Source organism: Lathyrus oleraceus, chromosome 6 (assembly GCF_024323335.1).
Source record: "Lathyrus oleraceus cultivar Zhongwan6 chromosome 6, CAAS_Psat_ZW6_1.0, whole genome shotgun sequence".
Lineage (NCBI taxonomy): Eukaryota > Viridiplantae > Streptophyta > Magnoliopsida > Fabales > Fabaceae > Lathyrus > Lathyrus oleraceus.
The window spans coordinates 55,426,695-55,444,255 of record NC_066584.1 but is presented as its reverse complement, the minus strand read 5'-3'; the positions used below and the strand labels follow the sequence as shown (position 1 = coordinate 55,444,255).

Genomic DNA, 17,561 nt, shown 5'->3' with positions numbered 1-17,561 from the left:
GTAAAAATAACCTAGGACTAGGGATTTTCTATCTGACCGGTAATTCTTGATATTTGAATGCTTGAGTATGAACTTAATTATTTATGGACATAGTAATTAGGTTACATAATCAAAGGTCTTTTCACTAAGGAATTAGGAATAGATAACCTTGAGGACCGGAATTAATTGGACAGGAATATTGTCTAAACCTTCATAAATTATATCTGTTACAAGAAGTTTCATTCACCGAACCCTAGCAATCGTCTCTCATTTGTATCTCGCTCAACCTTTTTACTTGTTTTATTTATCTGCAATTGGTAGTATAATTAATCACAACACAAAAACCAAAGGCTTTTGTCTAATTGAAACAATCTATAAACTCTGTGTCGTCAAGCAGTCCTTGAGATCGACAAACGGGGAATTTCCCTTTTATTACTACAGTGAGAAAAATAGTACACTTGCTATTTTCCCATCAACCATTTTGGCCATCTGTCAAACTGCCTAGTCCATCTTCCCACATTCAAACTTCTCAACAGTCTCATTCTTCTAGTGAGAGTGAAAGCTCAGGACCCAAAGAAGAGGTGCAAGCCCATAAAGAGAAGGATCAAGAAGAAAATGACCAAGCAGAGAATGACCAAGAAAGGAATGATCAAGAGGTAAATGATTCAGAAAATGACACTCAAGGGGAAAACACCCAGAAAGAACCTTAAGATATTTCTTCTTTTGATTTCTCTGACCATGACGAGGGGGTTCACATGCATGAGGATGAACCTAAGGCCTCTAAGAAGGTAGAAAACGAAGATATGCCTAAATCTAGCGAAGCAAAACCCACTGTTACGACCAAAACTGGCGAGAAATCCACTGGAAGCTTCGACACAATTACGAACTATAAACTCCTTTCAGTGTCTATGGCAACTTCGATATCACCAGAAGACCTCGAGAAACTCAAGAAAAGAAAACCATATGAGTATTTGAAAATGATGATAAGTTCTCGAGGAAGCTCTGGCGACAAGTGTTCTAGTGCTTCAACGACATCTGGTGGAGTATCAACTATATCAAGTGTTAAAGCAACTATGTATGCCATAAAAGCTCAAGCATTTGGAATGGACCTACTCATGAATTTGGAATAGGATTCTCTTTCCGATTTTAAAGTTAAAGACCTTCTCAAAAAGGTTGACATCCTTAAAGCCTCTCCTCTTGTATCCAACTTTATTATCGAGATCAGACTCCTTGTTGATCAAATCATTACTGACCTTATCCGCAAACAAGAGACCACCAACAAGCTGGAAGCCAAAAAAGTCATCTGATCATCAGAATTGGATTTGGCTCTTGCATCTACTGTCAAAGTCAAAGAACTAGAAAAAGTTGCTTTGGAGGAGAATACAAAGTTTGATGCTTGTGCCACCAACATCACTAAGTGGGAGCAGCATATCGAAGAGCTTCAACTTAATCTACAAGAAGCTAAGGCTAGGAAAGATGAGATTTACAACAACAACCATACAACTGGTGATGAAGAGGTCGAAGTTGGGGTTCGACACATTGAAAATGTGAAGAATTTGGATGATGAAATTCTAACCTTGGCCTCTAACATCTCCTTGACAAATCATCATCTCGTCGTAGCCAGAACAATTTATGATAGGCTCAAAATGTATTTACCTTTTAAATTTGTAACTTCATAACTTTATTTATACTTCCTTAAGCGTGCCCCCAGGGCATTACCTTTGACATTATCTTTCTGTGTTGTAAGCCCATTTCGCCATTTTGGCACTTTGATTACCATTTTTGGACTTTCATTTTTATGTATGTTATTCCGTTACAATTATTATTTCCTGCAGCGTATGCCTATATTTCTTTAAATACTTGCCATTTACTCACAGGATTCTAAGATCAGAAGTCAATTCTTTGATCTCATATACGTTGTTTGAAAACACTTGAAAAACTTGAAATGGACCCTCCCAATCACGAGACCACTTACCCATAATTTTGTTCTTTCGATCCATTGGTGGGATAACCTTCCACGCCATGTCTCCAACTAAGAACTCTTTAGCTTTAACTTTCTTGTTATAAGCTTTAGCAACTCATTCCTTTTGCCGGAACAATGCATTTAACACTTTCAATCTTTCTTTGTCCAAATCCACTAACTCGTCTAACATCAAACTCCAATAAACTTCACATGGAATTTCATGTTGCCTTTGGATCCTATTAAATTTCAAATATATCTCGACATGGAGGAATGCATCGTGCCCATAGGTCAGAAAAAAGAAGTAGTATTTGTCGCCTCTTTAGGAGATGTTCGACAAGCCCACAAAGCTGTTAGTGTAAGCCCTAGAGGCCAATACTTTTGGTACTTGTATCGAATTATTTATTAATAATAAAAGGCTTTTTCTTTATTATGTTTGTCTAATAAATTTCCTAGAATAGATAGTCTGTTTAATGTATCAAGTGTGACTTAATCATGAGATAACATTAACCATAAGGACATTATTCTTAAAGTATTCATAGTCGAGCTTTATTGTGAAGTGGGATAACATTAAAGCATTAAGACTATTATGTATATAGACTGATGATCACATATCATGGATCATGGATAAGGAGTTATCAAGTCTTAAACATAGGTATGAATATTAAGAGTAATATTTATACTGGATTGACCCGCTATGAGAATACTATATAGAATGTTATGCAAAGTGTCATAAGTTATTCTTATGGTGATAATGGTGTATACCACCCTTCGACCTAAAACCACTATGGATCCTAGATGTAGAGTCGAGTGCCTTATTGCTAATCAAACATTGTCCGTAACTGGATGACCATAAAGACAGTTGATGGGTACTCCACGAAGCATGCTAAGGGACATAAGTGACCTAGATGGAATTTGCCCATCCTGCGTAACAAGATAAATGTCTATGGGCCCAATATTGAACTGGACAAGGATGACACGGTCTATGTCTTGTGTTCAATATAGACATAAGGGCAAAAGGGTAATTATATACATAAGTATTATCACAAAAGGATTTGTCAGATCACATGACATTTTCGTGTCTTGGGTAGCAGTGATGTGTTGCTAGATACCGCTCACTGTTTATTATGTTAAATACGTGATTTAATATAATTGCAAATGCCGCGAAAACCTACAGGGTCACACACAAAAGGAAGGATTGATGAGAGATAGAGTAACTAAGGAATACCGTAATATACGGTGCACTTAAGTGAATTGTAGAACATCGTAAGGTACGGTGTACTTAAGTAGAATACAAAATATGGTAAGGTACCATGCGCTTAAGTGATTTTGGCATATTATAAGATATGTGCCACATACACTTGAGTGGGATTTTTTAGCTTGCAGCCCACACAAGTGGTTATATAAATAGAACCCTTGTGTAGAAGCATTAGTGCAGTTTCAATTTCGTCTCTCTCTCTCTCTCTCTCTCTCTCTCTCTCTCTCTCTCTTTCTCACTCAAAGCCTTCATTCGTAGCAGCTAGCACTGAGATTGAAGGAATCCGTTCGTGTGGATTGAGTAAAGGCGTTGTCATCGTTCAACGTTCGTGATCTCTCCGTAGATCTGCATCAAAGGTTACAATCGCCACAAGAGGTAACGATTCTATCACTGATCATGCCCATTCGTAAGGATCACTAAAGGAGAAATTTCAAATTCCGTTGCGTTTTGGATCACTCTTCTCCTTCAAAAACTTGGTCCAACGTCTTGTGCCAATTTTTTTGGCTTCTGCCCCACATGTTTTTTAATCAAACTAATGATTATATTATTAGCCGCTTCGACTTGGCCATTTTCTTGAGCACAGTAAAGCGTCAATGTCAATAACTTAATCCGTATTCATACGCAAACTCCCGCATCTTTCGGCCAGTAAATACAAACCCTTGGTCAGTTGTAATGGTATCAGGGATCCCAAATCTATATACAAATTGCTTTAGGATAAAATCTATGACAAACTTTTGGTCCACATTAACCAAAGGTATGGCTTCTATCCACTTAGTAAAATAATAAATTCCCACTAAGATGTACCTTTGTTGTTTCAAAGAAGCTGGGTGTATTTCACCCACCAAGTCCAAATCCCATCCTCAGAATGACCAAGGATTCATGATAACATGTAAATCGCTTACAAGAACATGTTGGATGCCTGGATGTACCTGGCATTCCTGGCACCCTTTGGCGAACTCGATACAGTCTTTCAACATCGTAGGCCAATAAAATCCATGTCGAACCAATAACCACTTCACCTTCTCTCCAGCCTGGTGGACACCACATGCTTCACTATGGATGTTTGATAAACCTAAACACGCCTCATTCTCACCTAGGAATTTGAGCAATACTCCTTCTGGCGCCTTCTTGAACAATTCATTCCATATCATGATATAACTTAAAGAACGATACTTAATCTTACGGTCAGTTGATCTTGTTGGGTTCTCTAAATAGTCAACTATTGACTTTCGCCAATCTGTATTGGTCAAATGGTCTATGGTGAAAACTTCAAAGTTTTCGGAGTCTACAAAACCCAATTTCATTATTAACAGGTCCAACAGAGATAACCTCGTTGCTAAGACTCTTCTGTAAGACCCCAATTTTGACCCTAAGATCCCTCATGCTATCTTATCATATGCATTAGCATTGGGATCACAATTTGGCATCCTCCTTACCCCTCATTCATTGGGTTTGCATTGGGAGAGATCACAAAGAAAAATTGATTGTATCATACTTCATTTTTCTTTGTTTACTAACCAAAATACCAAAAATATGTCATTGTATAGTTTAACTCTTTTGTAGGTACTGCACATGCTCACCTATGTTCTATTAAGCTCATATCTAGGGTTTAAGACCCTCATTACAAGGAGCTCAATCAATAATTGGTTTACTGTGGCTCTAAGTATCATATATGTATCCCCATGATCTTCACATGTTATTTTGATCAAGAAATTATCAAGAGTTTGGAGTTGGTTTGCCTTGGAAACCCTAATTCATCTGGGTATCTTATGTGACTTCTTCAACAAGTTTCTTCACCACTTGGTCAAATATTTCAAGGGATACTTCAAATTCCATCATATTATGCATATATGATCCTCCATGAGTTACAAAAGTTAAGAGAATGTCAAGCTAGCAAGTTGGTTCATGGTGGTTGGCCAGAGGAATTCAACTGGTCAAAACTGGGGTTCCCTAGACCCTGTATTCTACAATATTTGTCATATGAAAATGATTCCAAGAGAAAAGTTACTCTAAATGACATTGCAAATAACTTTAATGTTGAGGTCAATAGCTAGTTTTGCTTGGAAATTCATTTTTTATGGTGAAAGATTATAGGTCATTTTGTCTAAACCCTAATTTGGAGGTCAACTTCCCAAGACCATAACTTGCTCAATTTTTATGAGATGAAATACATTCAAGTTGTATGATCAAATACAATGTGTCTACTTCAACTTTGATGTTTGGAGGAAGTGCAGATTCAACTTGAAAAGACATGTGATAAAAGGAAACATTATAGGTCATTTTGGGCCAATACCATTGAACAAGTGATTTTCCTCAACTTCAAAAATGCATAAATCCTTCATGTTAAATCCAAATGAGGTCAAATTTGTGACCAATTTGAAGGAGTTTGAGAGATATACAACTTTGATGAAGGCACTTTTTTCATTTGAAGTCCATAGTAAAAGTTACTCAAGATGGAAAAAGTGAACATATGGCTTGGTACTTAGATTTTTTTTTTGATATGTTTGATTTTCCAAACTTACACCTCAAAATTTATCATGATACAAGCTTCACATAAAAAAGTGTTCAACATGAAAGTGGTTCCTCTTGATCTAACCTTTCCAAAAAGTCCAAATTCATCTCATTTGGACAAAATATGAATGACTTACGCATGACTTAAAGTTGAAGGACCATTTGGAAGATTTGAAGTGACACCTTTCATACACGATTGCACGGCCCTTCCACATGATTTCAACATTGCTTACACATAATTTTGGACCTAAGTGCATCATTTGATGGTCCTATCACACGCCTATGCAAGCATGCAAGTAAGATTTCCAACTTTGGCCAAAAATGGAAGGGTGCAATTATCAATCTCCAATGTAAGCAACAAGATTGAGTTGCTTAGAGGTCAAATCGAAGCAACTCAGATCATGATCCTCAAATTTCAACTCCCTGTATCTTTCTATATACTTGGAGTTAGACAAAATTATGGCCAGATTCGAGCTCCTGAGCATTTTTTCTTTAAATTCATGTCCTCATTTTTCATTTTGGTGATGGTTGAGGGTGGACCAGTCCGGTGAGGTCCATCGGAGAAGAAGGTCGGAGCTCTGGCTCTTGTGATGTGTTGGCATCCTTCTGATTCACATGATTCGTTTAAATTGTTTTAATCCTGAGCGTCCAAAGTGATTACCACGCGCGTGGGACATTTGATTAGGGATCACATGGATAGCGCACTCTGATCCACTTGATCTGCCACCTCAATTAATGAGGGAGATCAAGTGGTCCACGTTTTTTTGTAGTTTTTGATTTTCATTTTTATTGCCTTATTTTCATTAATTCATATTAAATTTAATATTGATCCAAAAAATATGGGACTTTCACCAAAAAATTTCAAATATTTTTCTTTCATTTTATGAATTAAAATATTTTTTTGGATCAATATTAATATTTTTCATGATTTAATATTTTTGTGCATATTTTTAATTATTTAAAAATACTTTTAAGTTCCCAAAAATTATGAATTTTTTCCTTCAAGGTCCTTTGACCTTGTTTGCCCTATGATAAATCTCTTGGCCATTTATTTGGTATTTTGGAGAGGTTTTAGGTTTTTGATCAACCATAATTTAATATAATGCATTTTTAATTGATTTTTAATTGTTTAGTTGTGAATAAATTGTGTTGAGCTATTTCCGTTGATTTGTTGAGTTTGGCTATTGTTGTTGGGCCTTGGTCAAGGTTGATTTGAATTTGTTGGATTAAAATCATTGGATTTAGGGGATTGATGAAATATACATTTCATTTACCAAAATGGATGAATGGTTTTAATTTGATAAAAATCCTCCCATGCATTCATGTGCATCATAACATTCATCACAAGAAAAATGACTTCAAGGAACTGAGGTTTTATTTGCAAATATTTTCAGACCGTGGATTGTGGACGAAGGAACACTAAGAAGTACAGTTTTTGATGTCCGGATTTGAAAGAGTTAAGGAAGCTATCATCTTTTGTATTAGATCCCTTTGACTTCAAACAACGTCATGGGAAGCTTCTATCTATGTTATCTGCTAATGTAGTGGAAGGACTCTTGAGTGTGTTGGTTCAATTCTACGACCCTCTCTACCGTTCCTTCACTTTTCCCGATTATCAGCTCATGCCTACGTTAGAGGAGTATGCCCATCTCTTGGGAATACCTATTTATGACAAGATGCCTCTAAGTGGATTGGAGGAGATTCCCAGATCTCATATTATAACTGAAGCTCTTCATCTGAAGAAGTCTGAGATTGAGGCTCATTGGGTGAAGAAAGGAGGAATATTTGGGTTGACTTCTGAGTTCCTTATTAGGAAAGCTACTGCCTTTGCTCAAGATGGTAGTGTGGATGCTTTTGAAGCTATCTTTGTGTTGCTCATTTATGGTTTAGCTTTGTTCCCTAACATTGATGGTTTTGTTGATGTTAACGCCATTAGAATCTTCTTGATTGGAAATCCTGTGCCTACTTTGTTGGGTGATATGTATTTCTCTTTGCATCTAGGGAATTCTAAAGGTGGTGGAACTATTGTATGCTGTGTTCCTCTTTTGTACAAGTGGTTTATTTTGCACTTGCCTCAGACGCCTGCTTTTGTGGAGAACAAACAATGTCTAAGGTGGTCTCAGAAACTTATGTCTCTCACTAATGATGATATAGTTTGGTATGATTATTTATTGGGTAGCTTGGAGATTATTGATGGTTGTGGTGAATTCTCTAATGTGCCTCTCATTGGTACACAATGAGGAATCAACTACAACCCTGCTTTGGCTCGTCGTCAACTTAGGTTCCCCTTGAGAGACAAGCCTAATAACACTCAGTTGGAAGGTCTTTTCTATCAAGAGGGTAAAGATCTCCAACAGTTTAAGCAGAAGATAGTCCATGCTTGGCATAATGTGCATAGGAAAGGAGGATCCGAGTTTGGTCCGTGTAACTGTGTAACTTTGGAAGCTTACACTTCTTGGGTGAAGAAGAGAGCTTTGGAATTGAAGATGTCGTATGCTTGTGAAAGACCTATGTTTATGGTTGTGGTTGAGCCATTAACTCTCCCTAACCAATATGTAGAGGAGTTGGAAGATGCACTCTCCAAGATGAAGCAAGAGAAGGATATATGGGAAGAGAGGTTCCATGCTTTGAGCAGAAAACATGAGGAGTTGCAGCTTGAGTCTAAGGATAAAGATGCACTTATTGAGATTCTAGAAGACCGAGTAATGAAGAGACAGAGAGAACCAGAGGGTCCATCTTCCTCTAGTATGCCTCATCCTTCCAGTGTTTGGAAGAAGATTGTTGATCAACTTGTCCTCGAGAAGGCTCAGATGAAGACATCCTTTGAGTCCGAGATTCGATGCATCCGAAGGAAGTACGTGCCTGCAGCCAGATCATCTGACACCGTTGTTAGGGGATCCTTAGGATGACTACTTTCCTTTCCTTTGTATTTGTATTTTGGTTTCTGAAAATGTACTCAGTGTAATCCTTCCCAAATTATATAAATAAAAGAGGTTTTTTATGGTCAATCAAATTGTTACAATTATATATTTGCAAATAAAATAGTATGTTCCTTGAAAATAAAAACAATCAAAGCATTGCATTTCATGCATCATTTTCATAGCAGGTCTTTCTTCCGCTTGATGTCTTATTCTTCTGTGCTTCAGCCAAGCTGACTCATCGATACAATACTCGCGCCAATCATCCGATAATCATGGAACACTTGGAACAAGAGAACCGAGAGTTGAAGGACGAGATTGCCCGCTTGACTGCCATGATGGAGTCTGTTTTAGATGCTCAGAGTCATTTGTCTCCAACACCTGCAACTCCTCCTCCTCAGAGGTTTGTCATTTCAGAGATTGCTACTTCAACCCTGCCTGCCACTCAGTTTACGCCTGCTATGCCTGCCGGATTCTCGTGGGAAATACCGCCGAACTTTGTGCCTGAAGGATTTGCGCATACTTTTTCTTCCATGCCGGCATCTAGCCCGGTCATGTCTGTTCCGCCTCTAGTTGTTCACACACTGCCTCGTGTTGAGGACATCATCAACCATTCTGAGCCGTATGAGGGCTCGGATGTTTATGAAAAGATGGATGAGATGAAAGACCAATTCCTTGAGTTGTGAAAGGAGTTGAATACCTTGAGGGGAAAAAATTGTTTGGTAAGAATGCTGCGGGGATTTTTTTGGTGCCCAACGTCAATATCCCGATGAAGTTCAAAGTCCCTGACTTTGAAAAGTATAAGGGAAACACCTGTCCACCTAGCCACCTTGTCATGTATGCCAAGAAATTATCGATACAAACTGATAATGATCAGTTAATGATTCATTACTTTCAAGATAGTCTGACTGGTGCCACTCTGAGGTGGTACATGGGTCTGGATAATGCGAGTGTCCGCACGTTCAATGATTTGGGTGAGGCTTTCGTGAAGCAGTACAAATTCAATGTGGATATGGCACCAGATAGGGACCAGTTAAGGTCGATGTCTCAGAAGGACAAAGAGACATTCAAAGAGTACGCCCAAAGATGGAGGGGGCTTGCTGCTCAAATCAACCCTTCGTTGGAAATAAAGGAGATGACCAAGATTTTTCTCAAGACCCGGAGTTCGTTTTACTATGAGCGAATGATTACTAGTGCCCCCAGTGACTTTACCGAAATGGTAAATATGGGGATGAGATTAGAAGAAGGGTGCAGTGAGGGACGGTTGTCTAAGGAAGAGGTATCTTTGAGCAAGAGGTATGGTAATAGTTTCTCTAAGAAGAAGGAAGGCGAGACCAATGCAATGTCAGTTGGGAGGCATAGGAGGCCTCATGTCAGAAGAAGTCCACAACCCCGTCAACACCATCATCAAGTATCATCTGTTATTCCAGTGTTTTCCAACAATCAATCAGTACCAGTTCAACAACAACGTCAACAACATCCACAACAAAAAACCAACAACTACAACAATAACACCAACAATAATCAACAACAGAAATTTAAGAGGAAAAAGGTCTCTTTCGACCCGATTCCTATGTCGTATGTTGAATTGTACCCATTGTCATACCCCGATTTTGGCCCTGAATTTTTTTTTCCCATCAATCGGTCATTTACATTTCCTTTCATTCCCTATCTCATTCTTCACACAATGCTTCTCTTTCTCTTCCTACCAACCTCATCATCCATGTAGCTCCACAAGCAGACTCAGAGCTTCTATGTCAATTCCTGATCAAACTCATTTCGAAGACCACGACGCTGTTCGTTTGTTTTGTTCCAACGCCCTCAAAATCTCAGCCAAAAAGGGGTTATCTTCCTGAAGGAAAACAATTACATGCCCATTTAATAAAATTTGGATTTTGTCATGTTCTTTCCTTGCAAAATCAGATTTTGAGTGTTTATCTTAAATGTAAAGAAATTGAAGATGCAGAGAAGCTGATTGATGGATTGCCTGTGAGAAATGTTGTGTCATGGAATATTATGATTCGCGGTATTGTTGGATCATGCGATAATGAAAATGAATTGGATCGTAAGCAGCTGTGTTTTTCTTATTTTAAAAGGTTGCTGTTGGAGATGGTGGTTCCTGATTATATAACTCTAAATGGTTTGATTTGTTCTTGTGCTCGGTTTTATGATGCTGAGATGGGAATTCAGTTGCACTATTTTACAGTGAAAGTTGGATTTGATTTGGATTGTTTTGTTGGCTGTGCTCTTGTTGATTTATATGCGAAATGTGTTTTTGTTGAAAATGCTAGGAGGGTGTTTTGCGTTGCTCCTTTTAGAGATTTGGTTACGTGGAATGTGATGATTTCTTGCTACACCTTCATTTGTTTACCAGAAGAGGCTTTTAGCATGTTCAATTTGATGCGGTTGGATGTTGCGAACGGGGACGAGTTCACTTTTAGTAGCATGTTGAGTGTACTAAGTGATGATGCTTTGGGATATTATGATTTTGGAAAACAGATTCACAGTCTTGTTCTGAGACAGTCGTTTGACTCAGATGTTTTAGTGGCTAGTGCATTGATCAACATGTATGCCAAAAACAAAATATAATTGATGCACGTAGAGTATTCGACGAGATGTCGATTCGAAATGTTGTGGCATGGAACACCATGGTTGTAGGATGTGGAAATCATGGTGATGGCAATGAAATTATGATGCTCCACGGACATATAAGAAAAAACCAAAACAACATGAAAAAACAAGTAACATGTCATGAGTTTTTCACATTCTCTATACTCTTTGTGTGAGGCTTTTTACTGTTATATCCAACATTCCAATATGCAAATGACAGTGAAGTTCAATGATGGAAGGTAATCAATCTTCTCTTCTTGTAATTAGATTTGAAACAAGCCTGTCTCAGTCTCTTGGTTTCTTCATTCAATTCCATGCCCGGAATTTTCTCCAACAACTTTTTCTGCTTTTCCAACGTAGCAACCTCGTTGTCCAATCCCATTTCCTGCATCAAACAAACAACAGCAAAAAAAAACATTACAACAATTGACCATTTGACATCACAGATAAACAATCAATGACACATAATACTGAACTTGATTATGTTGGTCCTGCACTATAATCATTGAAACAAACAACATAAGGATATGAATACACCACCTTAAGGTTGTCAATGGGTAACGTCAAACTCTGCAGTTTTCTGTGAGACCAGCCCCTGTAAAATTTCTGCTTTCAAAACTTAATAAAATTCTCAATAAGTTGACAGACATATGGCAAGTGGAAGTTGGTGCCGTTTCCTTTTCTAGTCTCATTTCTGTGCAAATTGAAGGGTGTAAACAACTTAACAAGGTTTTTCCAAGTCACATGACATGATGGTTTGGGAGTTTAGACAGCTTGAAGGTTATTGATTACATGTCGGTGGAAGTGATTTTTGGAAATCAAAGATTTTCAACCAGATGTACCTATGAAAGTCCAAACCTGCACAACAACATGACTATCAGCAGACAGACCAGCTCACTACCATGATTCATCCACTGTTGGACATATAGCTAGGGAGGAACCTGAAGGGAAATTGCTTGAAGCATGGGCTGAAAAATTAAAAAGTTCAAAATTTAATCTGAGTGATGTGGCAAATGGGTTTTCTGCATTGTTTTCTGCAAAAAGTAATGAAGAAATTACATCCATCAAGAGAGCTGCATACCTCACAACCAGTGTGATGAAGAACTTTGTAGTTTCAAAGCTTGAGAATGTAATTGATGAAGAGAAGAAAATTTTACATTCCACATGGATGGAGGAGACTGAGAAAGTTATACTGGAGCCTTCAAAAGTCAACTGTAAACTGAAGGCAGATAATGTTGACATCTGTTACCCTCCAATTTTTCAGAGTGGGGGGAAGTTTGATCTTAGGCCTAGTGCTGTCAGCAACGACGAGGCACTTTGCTACGACTCTGCCAGTGTAATTATATGTGCTGTCGGTGCCCGGTACAAGAGCTACTGCTCAAATATAGCTAGAACCTTCTTGATTGATGCAGACCCTATTCAAACTGCAGTTTCTGTTGTGGAAAAGGATGCCCCTGACGTGGTTTCCTGTTTGACAAAGTCTGCTGGGACAGGAATTGGCATTGAGTTTCGCGAGTCAGGTTTGAATATTAATGCTAAGAATGACCAGATAATTAAAGAAGGCATGGTATTCAATGTGTCAATTGGATTTCAGAATTTTGCAATGTGAGAACAGTAAGTCTAAGAACAAGGTCTTCTCTCTCTTGCTTGCTGACACAGTGATCATCAACAAAGACAAGGCAAATGTTGTGACTTCAATGAGCTCCAAAGCTTTAAAAGATTTGGCTTATTCTTTCAATGAGGATGAGGAAGAAGAAAAGCCCAAATCAAAGGCTATTCACAGTGGTGCAGAACCCTTGATGTCTAAGACAACGCTAAGGTCAGACAATCATGAGATTTCAAAAGAGGAACTTCGTAGACAGCATCAGGCAGAACTTGCTCGTCAGAAAAATGAAGAAACTGCTAGGCGACTTGCTGCTGGTGGTAATGAGGCAGGAGACAACCGTTCTTCTTCCAGGTCTTCTGCAGAACTGGTTGCCTACAAGAACATAAACGACCTTCCCCCTTCCAGAGAGATGATGATTCAGATTGATCAAAAGAGTGAAGCAGTTCTCTTGCCAGTTAATGGAAGTATGGTTCCTTTTCATGTGGCTTTCATTCGAACTGTTTCCAACCAGCAGAACACCAACCTTTACCCTGCTGAACTGGCCCTGCATTCATCAATAACCAAATACCCTAATCACATGATCAAATATGGTACATACATGATTAATTTGGCAAATCAATGCACATGGATTTTGAACTCACCTTGACACACCTTGTACTAGCATCCTGTCATCATGGTCCTGCAGCTGCCAAATCAAAACTTGAATTCCATAAGGTCATGGCGTGATGACTGAACTTAGAGCAAATAATTTGAAGCAATTCCATTTGAACAAACTTGTACCACCAAAGCAATGCAACAACCATGAACCGCGATACCCATAAAGCAAAGGAATGGACATTGGAACTAGCTGGTAGAAATTTGATCCTGCAGATGGGAATGGAAACCAATTCATGCGACTAAGAGTTTTTTTAGTACATGTTATCCAAAGGTGCATCAGTCCTTACACAGGAGAAAACTCAACATTAAATAGAAGAAGGCCAATGTAAACCTGGAGCAAGTATCATGTTGCAAAATCAAGTTGCAGAGGCAAGTTGAGCAGGGTCGAACCTACTGAACAAAAACATCAGCAGACCTTGTTTCCACTACTATATTACAATGGTCTTATTTTGAATCCTTATTGCCATGCATCATGAAGAAATACTGCAAGTATACCTAGTCCAAATCCACTAGCCTGCAGCATGAAACATCAATAATGTCAAAGATCAAACCACCACAAAGCACAAGCACACTTGCCTTTAACAATTACCATTTCAGCAGGTTACTTTTGATCTGATAACCTCATCTCCTAATTCCAATTTATCATGTCACCTACTGCAGCCAGTCTATGCATTAAAACCATTAACAATCACTCTTCAAAATATCCATTATCCCAAGTCAAACCAAGCTCACCATTTTTTTACTGCGGTAAAAAGGGACACATTAATCAGTCAATTTGCAAAACCTAAAGTGCAAAACCATTAACCAACAGTCAGAGGGCAAAGTCCAAAAACATCCCAAATTGGTATGAGGTCAAAGCAGAGAGGAAAGTTTGTGAAGGATACCTTTTCTTGAATCTAACATGGATAGGGCAATTCAATTTCTGAGCATCCAAAGTGCTTTGCAGAGTTACTTTTGAACACAAGGGCACCAATTTGTAACCCTAATTCACAGAATATAAATAAGGAGAGAAATCAGTAAGAGAGGAAGCGATTTTTGAAGAAAACAACAGAAACAAGGAGGCGAAAATCTGAGAGGAAACCTAAAGTCCCAAATTCGTTTACCTGGAGGCCAGTTTCTTCGCATCCTTCACCACCACTGCAGTGACACTCTGTAAGGACCTCTCTTCCTCTCTCTTTATGCTTGTTGTTTGATTTTTTTTGTGAGAGCTGAGAGTGATTAAAAAGGGTTCGTTTGAGTGCATTTGAGAGACGTTTGGGTAAGTTTGAGGGATAGTGATTCTGAGAGCAGGGAGAAATCTTCGCTTGAGAGAGTTTGTTGAGAGCGTGAGAAAGTTCGTGGGTAGCGCTTGAAAGCGAATGAGAGATTGTGAGAAGCGAGTGAGGTTAAGCGAAGGGAGGTGACGACTGAGAGCAGAGAAAGATCTCGATTTAGAGATGCCGAGGTAGAAGGCCATTGTTGGGGAAGGTTGAGTTCGTGAGGTGGGGAGGACGATGGCGATGAAGACGAACTTCTGTGTTTCCATTTTCTTTTTTTTCTTTTTTTTAATTTTTCTTTTATTATTTAATTTATTTCATTTTTAACACAAAAATCAGAAAAATGTATATGTTCTTATTTTCTTTTATTATTATTTATTTTTTATTTAGCTTAATTTGTTTTTAACAGAGATAATAAAAAACCATAAAAATGTTCATTTTGTTTTTTTTATTTTGTTATAAATTTGTCAGCCCAGTTCATATATTTATGGTAGTACCTCAATAGCAGATAGTGTGGAGTGGCCTAGTGGAGAGATGGTAGTTGCATAATATTAAGTGGAGAGGGTTCGATACTAATGTGTGGTACTTTTTGCTTTTTATTTGATTTTATCTTCCTTTAGCATTTTTTATTCTTTTAGTATGTTGATTAATATCTTTTTTATGTTTATTATACTCATGATTTCATTTGTTAATAATGCATAGTTGTTGTATTTTAGTTTAATTCAAAACCATTTTAAAACTATAAAAATCATGTTTTTCTCGATTTAATATCGAGCCCATTTTTACACCCTTGTAAGTCGATTGCTTTTTAAGCATCGCCATCAACCTCACATAGCTTACTCTTGGGCTTTCTTACAATGAGCTGGTTCCCTTACACTTACACTCATACATTGTTTAATGCTTCATTATTTCATTCTTTGATTATTTGATTCGATTATATACTTGCTTAAATATCTTATTGTTGATTAACTGTTGCCTACTTGTATGGTGTATGAGGCATATATTTATATTGCTTGATTACCATGTCAACCCCCATTCATAACAAATGTATCCCTCTCCCATGAAATGTATAATATTTTTTCATTCTCTATTCATCTGTTAATACAAGAAATAAAATGAATACCCGATAACCATTTCAAAACAAGACCAAAACCTCGATCCAACGTCGAGTAATCATTTTTTTAAAAAAACCTAACAGAACCAGCACGTATTCATCCACCCTTTTGTAAGTCGATTGCTTTATGCATCGCCATCAACCTTGTAAGCCGATTGCTTTAAGCATTGCCATCAACCTTGTAAGTCGATTGCTTCATGCATCGCCATCTACCTTTATCCCTAACACTTCTCCTTGCTCCATTCGTCGATTCTTGTTCCGATCAGGTAGCACCCATTAGATAGAACCCTTTGTATGATAACATAGGTAGGATTCCCATATCCTTTTGCATGCTAACATTAGGTAGATATTCCCATTTGTAAATCCTAAACACTTAAGTACATATTGCATGACAACTCTAGGGCAGAGCTTCCCCATTTCTTTTAGACCTTTCTGAGCGTCTCCGATCTTGTGGCATGAAGTCCGTTCTATTGCAAAGAGGTAACTGCCTAAGACTCGATTCAGCGAGCTGCGACACCTACTGCTAGGGCGTGAACACATTACCCACTCTCTTTTGACACAACTGGTGTCCTCCTTTTCTAAGTCCATGTTCAGATGGCAACCCCTAGTTAGGGGAACTACGTTGCCCTGATTCTCATACCAGATGAGGTACGTAGGCAGGAGGTCGTGCGAGACCTCTCCGGGCACTTTTTCTTTTCTTTTGTGTGTGTTTTGTTTGACGATTGCTAGGCTCGAGTTCCCGACTCCTTAGCAACTTGTTGTTTGTTTGGTTGTTGTGTGCTTGGAAGCTGATGTAAGTCCATCGAGTGGCATTCGGATTCCAGTGTGCGTGTGTTTTGGTTCGGATGCCGATGTAAGTCCAGTGATTGGCGTTCGGGCTCCACGTTTGCCTTTTTGTGTGTGTTTTGGTTCGGATGCTGATGTAAGTCCAGTGATTGGCACTCGGGCTCCATGCTTGCCTGCTTGTGTGTTTGTTTGTTTCGGCGTGCGTGAGCCAAACTACGGCAACTCTGATTCTCATGTTCAGATGAGATACGTAGGCACAAGATGCGATGTCTTGCCGAGTTTGACTAACGACTAACAACTAATTCTTGTTTACTTTCGCCCTTGTTGCGATCCTTTCTCTCGCCCTCGTTGCGATCGAGACTATCCCTTTCTCTTGCCCTCGTTGCAATCGAGACCCTTATTCCCGTAGTTTAGTTTGAACTACGTTTTGCTCTGATTCTCATTCCCGATGAGATACGTAGGCATAAGACGCGACGTCTTAGCGAGCACACATCTCTTTCACCCATAGGTAGCCGAGCTACGAAGACTCTGATTCTCATTCCAGATGAGATACGTATGCAATGGATGCGATATCCGTGCGAGTCATTTTTCTCTTGACCCTTTTAGTAAATAGTACATTAGATAAACACACACCTTTTAGACAAGAAACAACAAGAGTGGATCCCGTAGAGTACTACGGATGCGTAGGGGTGCTAATACCTTCCCTTCGCATAATCGACTCCCGAACCCAAGATTTGGTTGCGAGACCTTGTCTTTTCCTTTCCTTTCTCCAGGTTTACTTCGAGCGTTTCCTTTCCCTCCTTTGGGATAAATAACGCACGGTGGCGACTCTTCTGTCATTTCTTTCTCGCCGGTTGTTTTTTCGCACCTTCTGTATTTTTCGGGTTGCGACACCCATCCTTGGTT

At 38.7% G+C, this 17,561-nt stretch overlaps 2 pseudogenes; both read left to right on the top strand.

Annotated features, from left to right (window-relative positions):
- Positions 1-10,206: 10,206 nt before the first annotated feature.
- On the top strand, positions 10,207-11,412 carry LOC127093984 (pentatricopeptide repeat-containing protein At2g46050, mitochondrial-like; annotated as a pseudogene).
- Positions 11,413-11,988: 576 nt separating this feature from the next.
- Positions 11,989-13,488, top strand: LOC127093983 (FACT complex subunit SPT16-like; annotated as a pseudogene).
- The last annotated feature ends 4,073 nt before the right edge of the window (positions 13,489-17,561 follow it).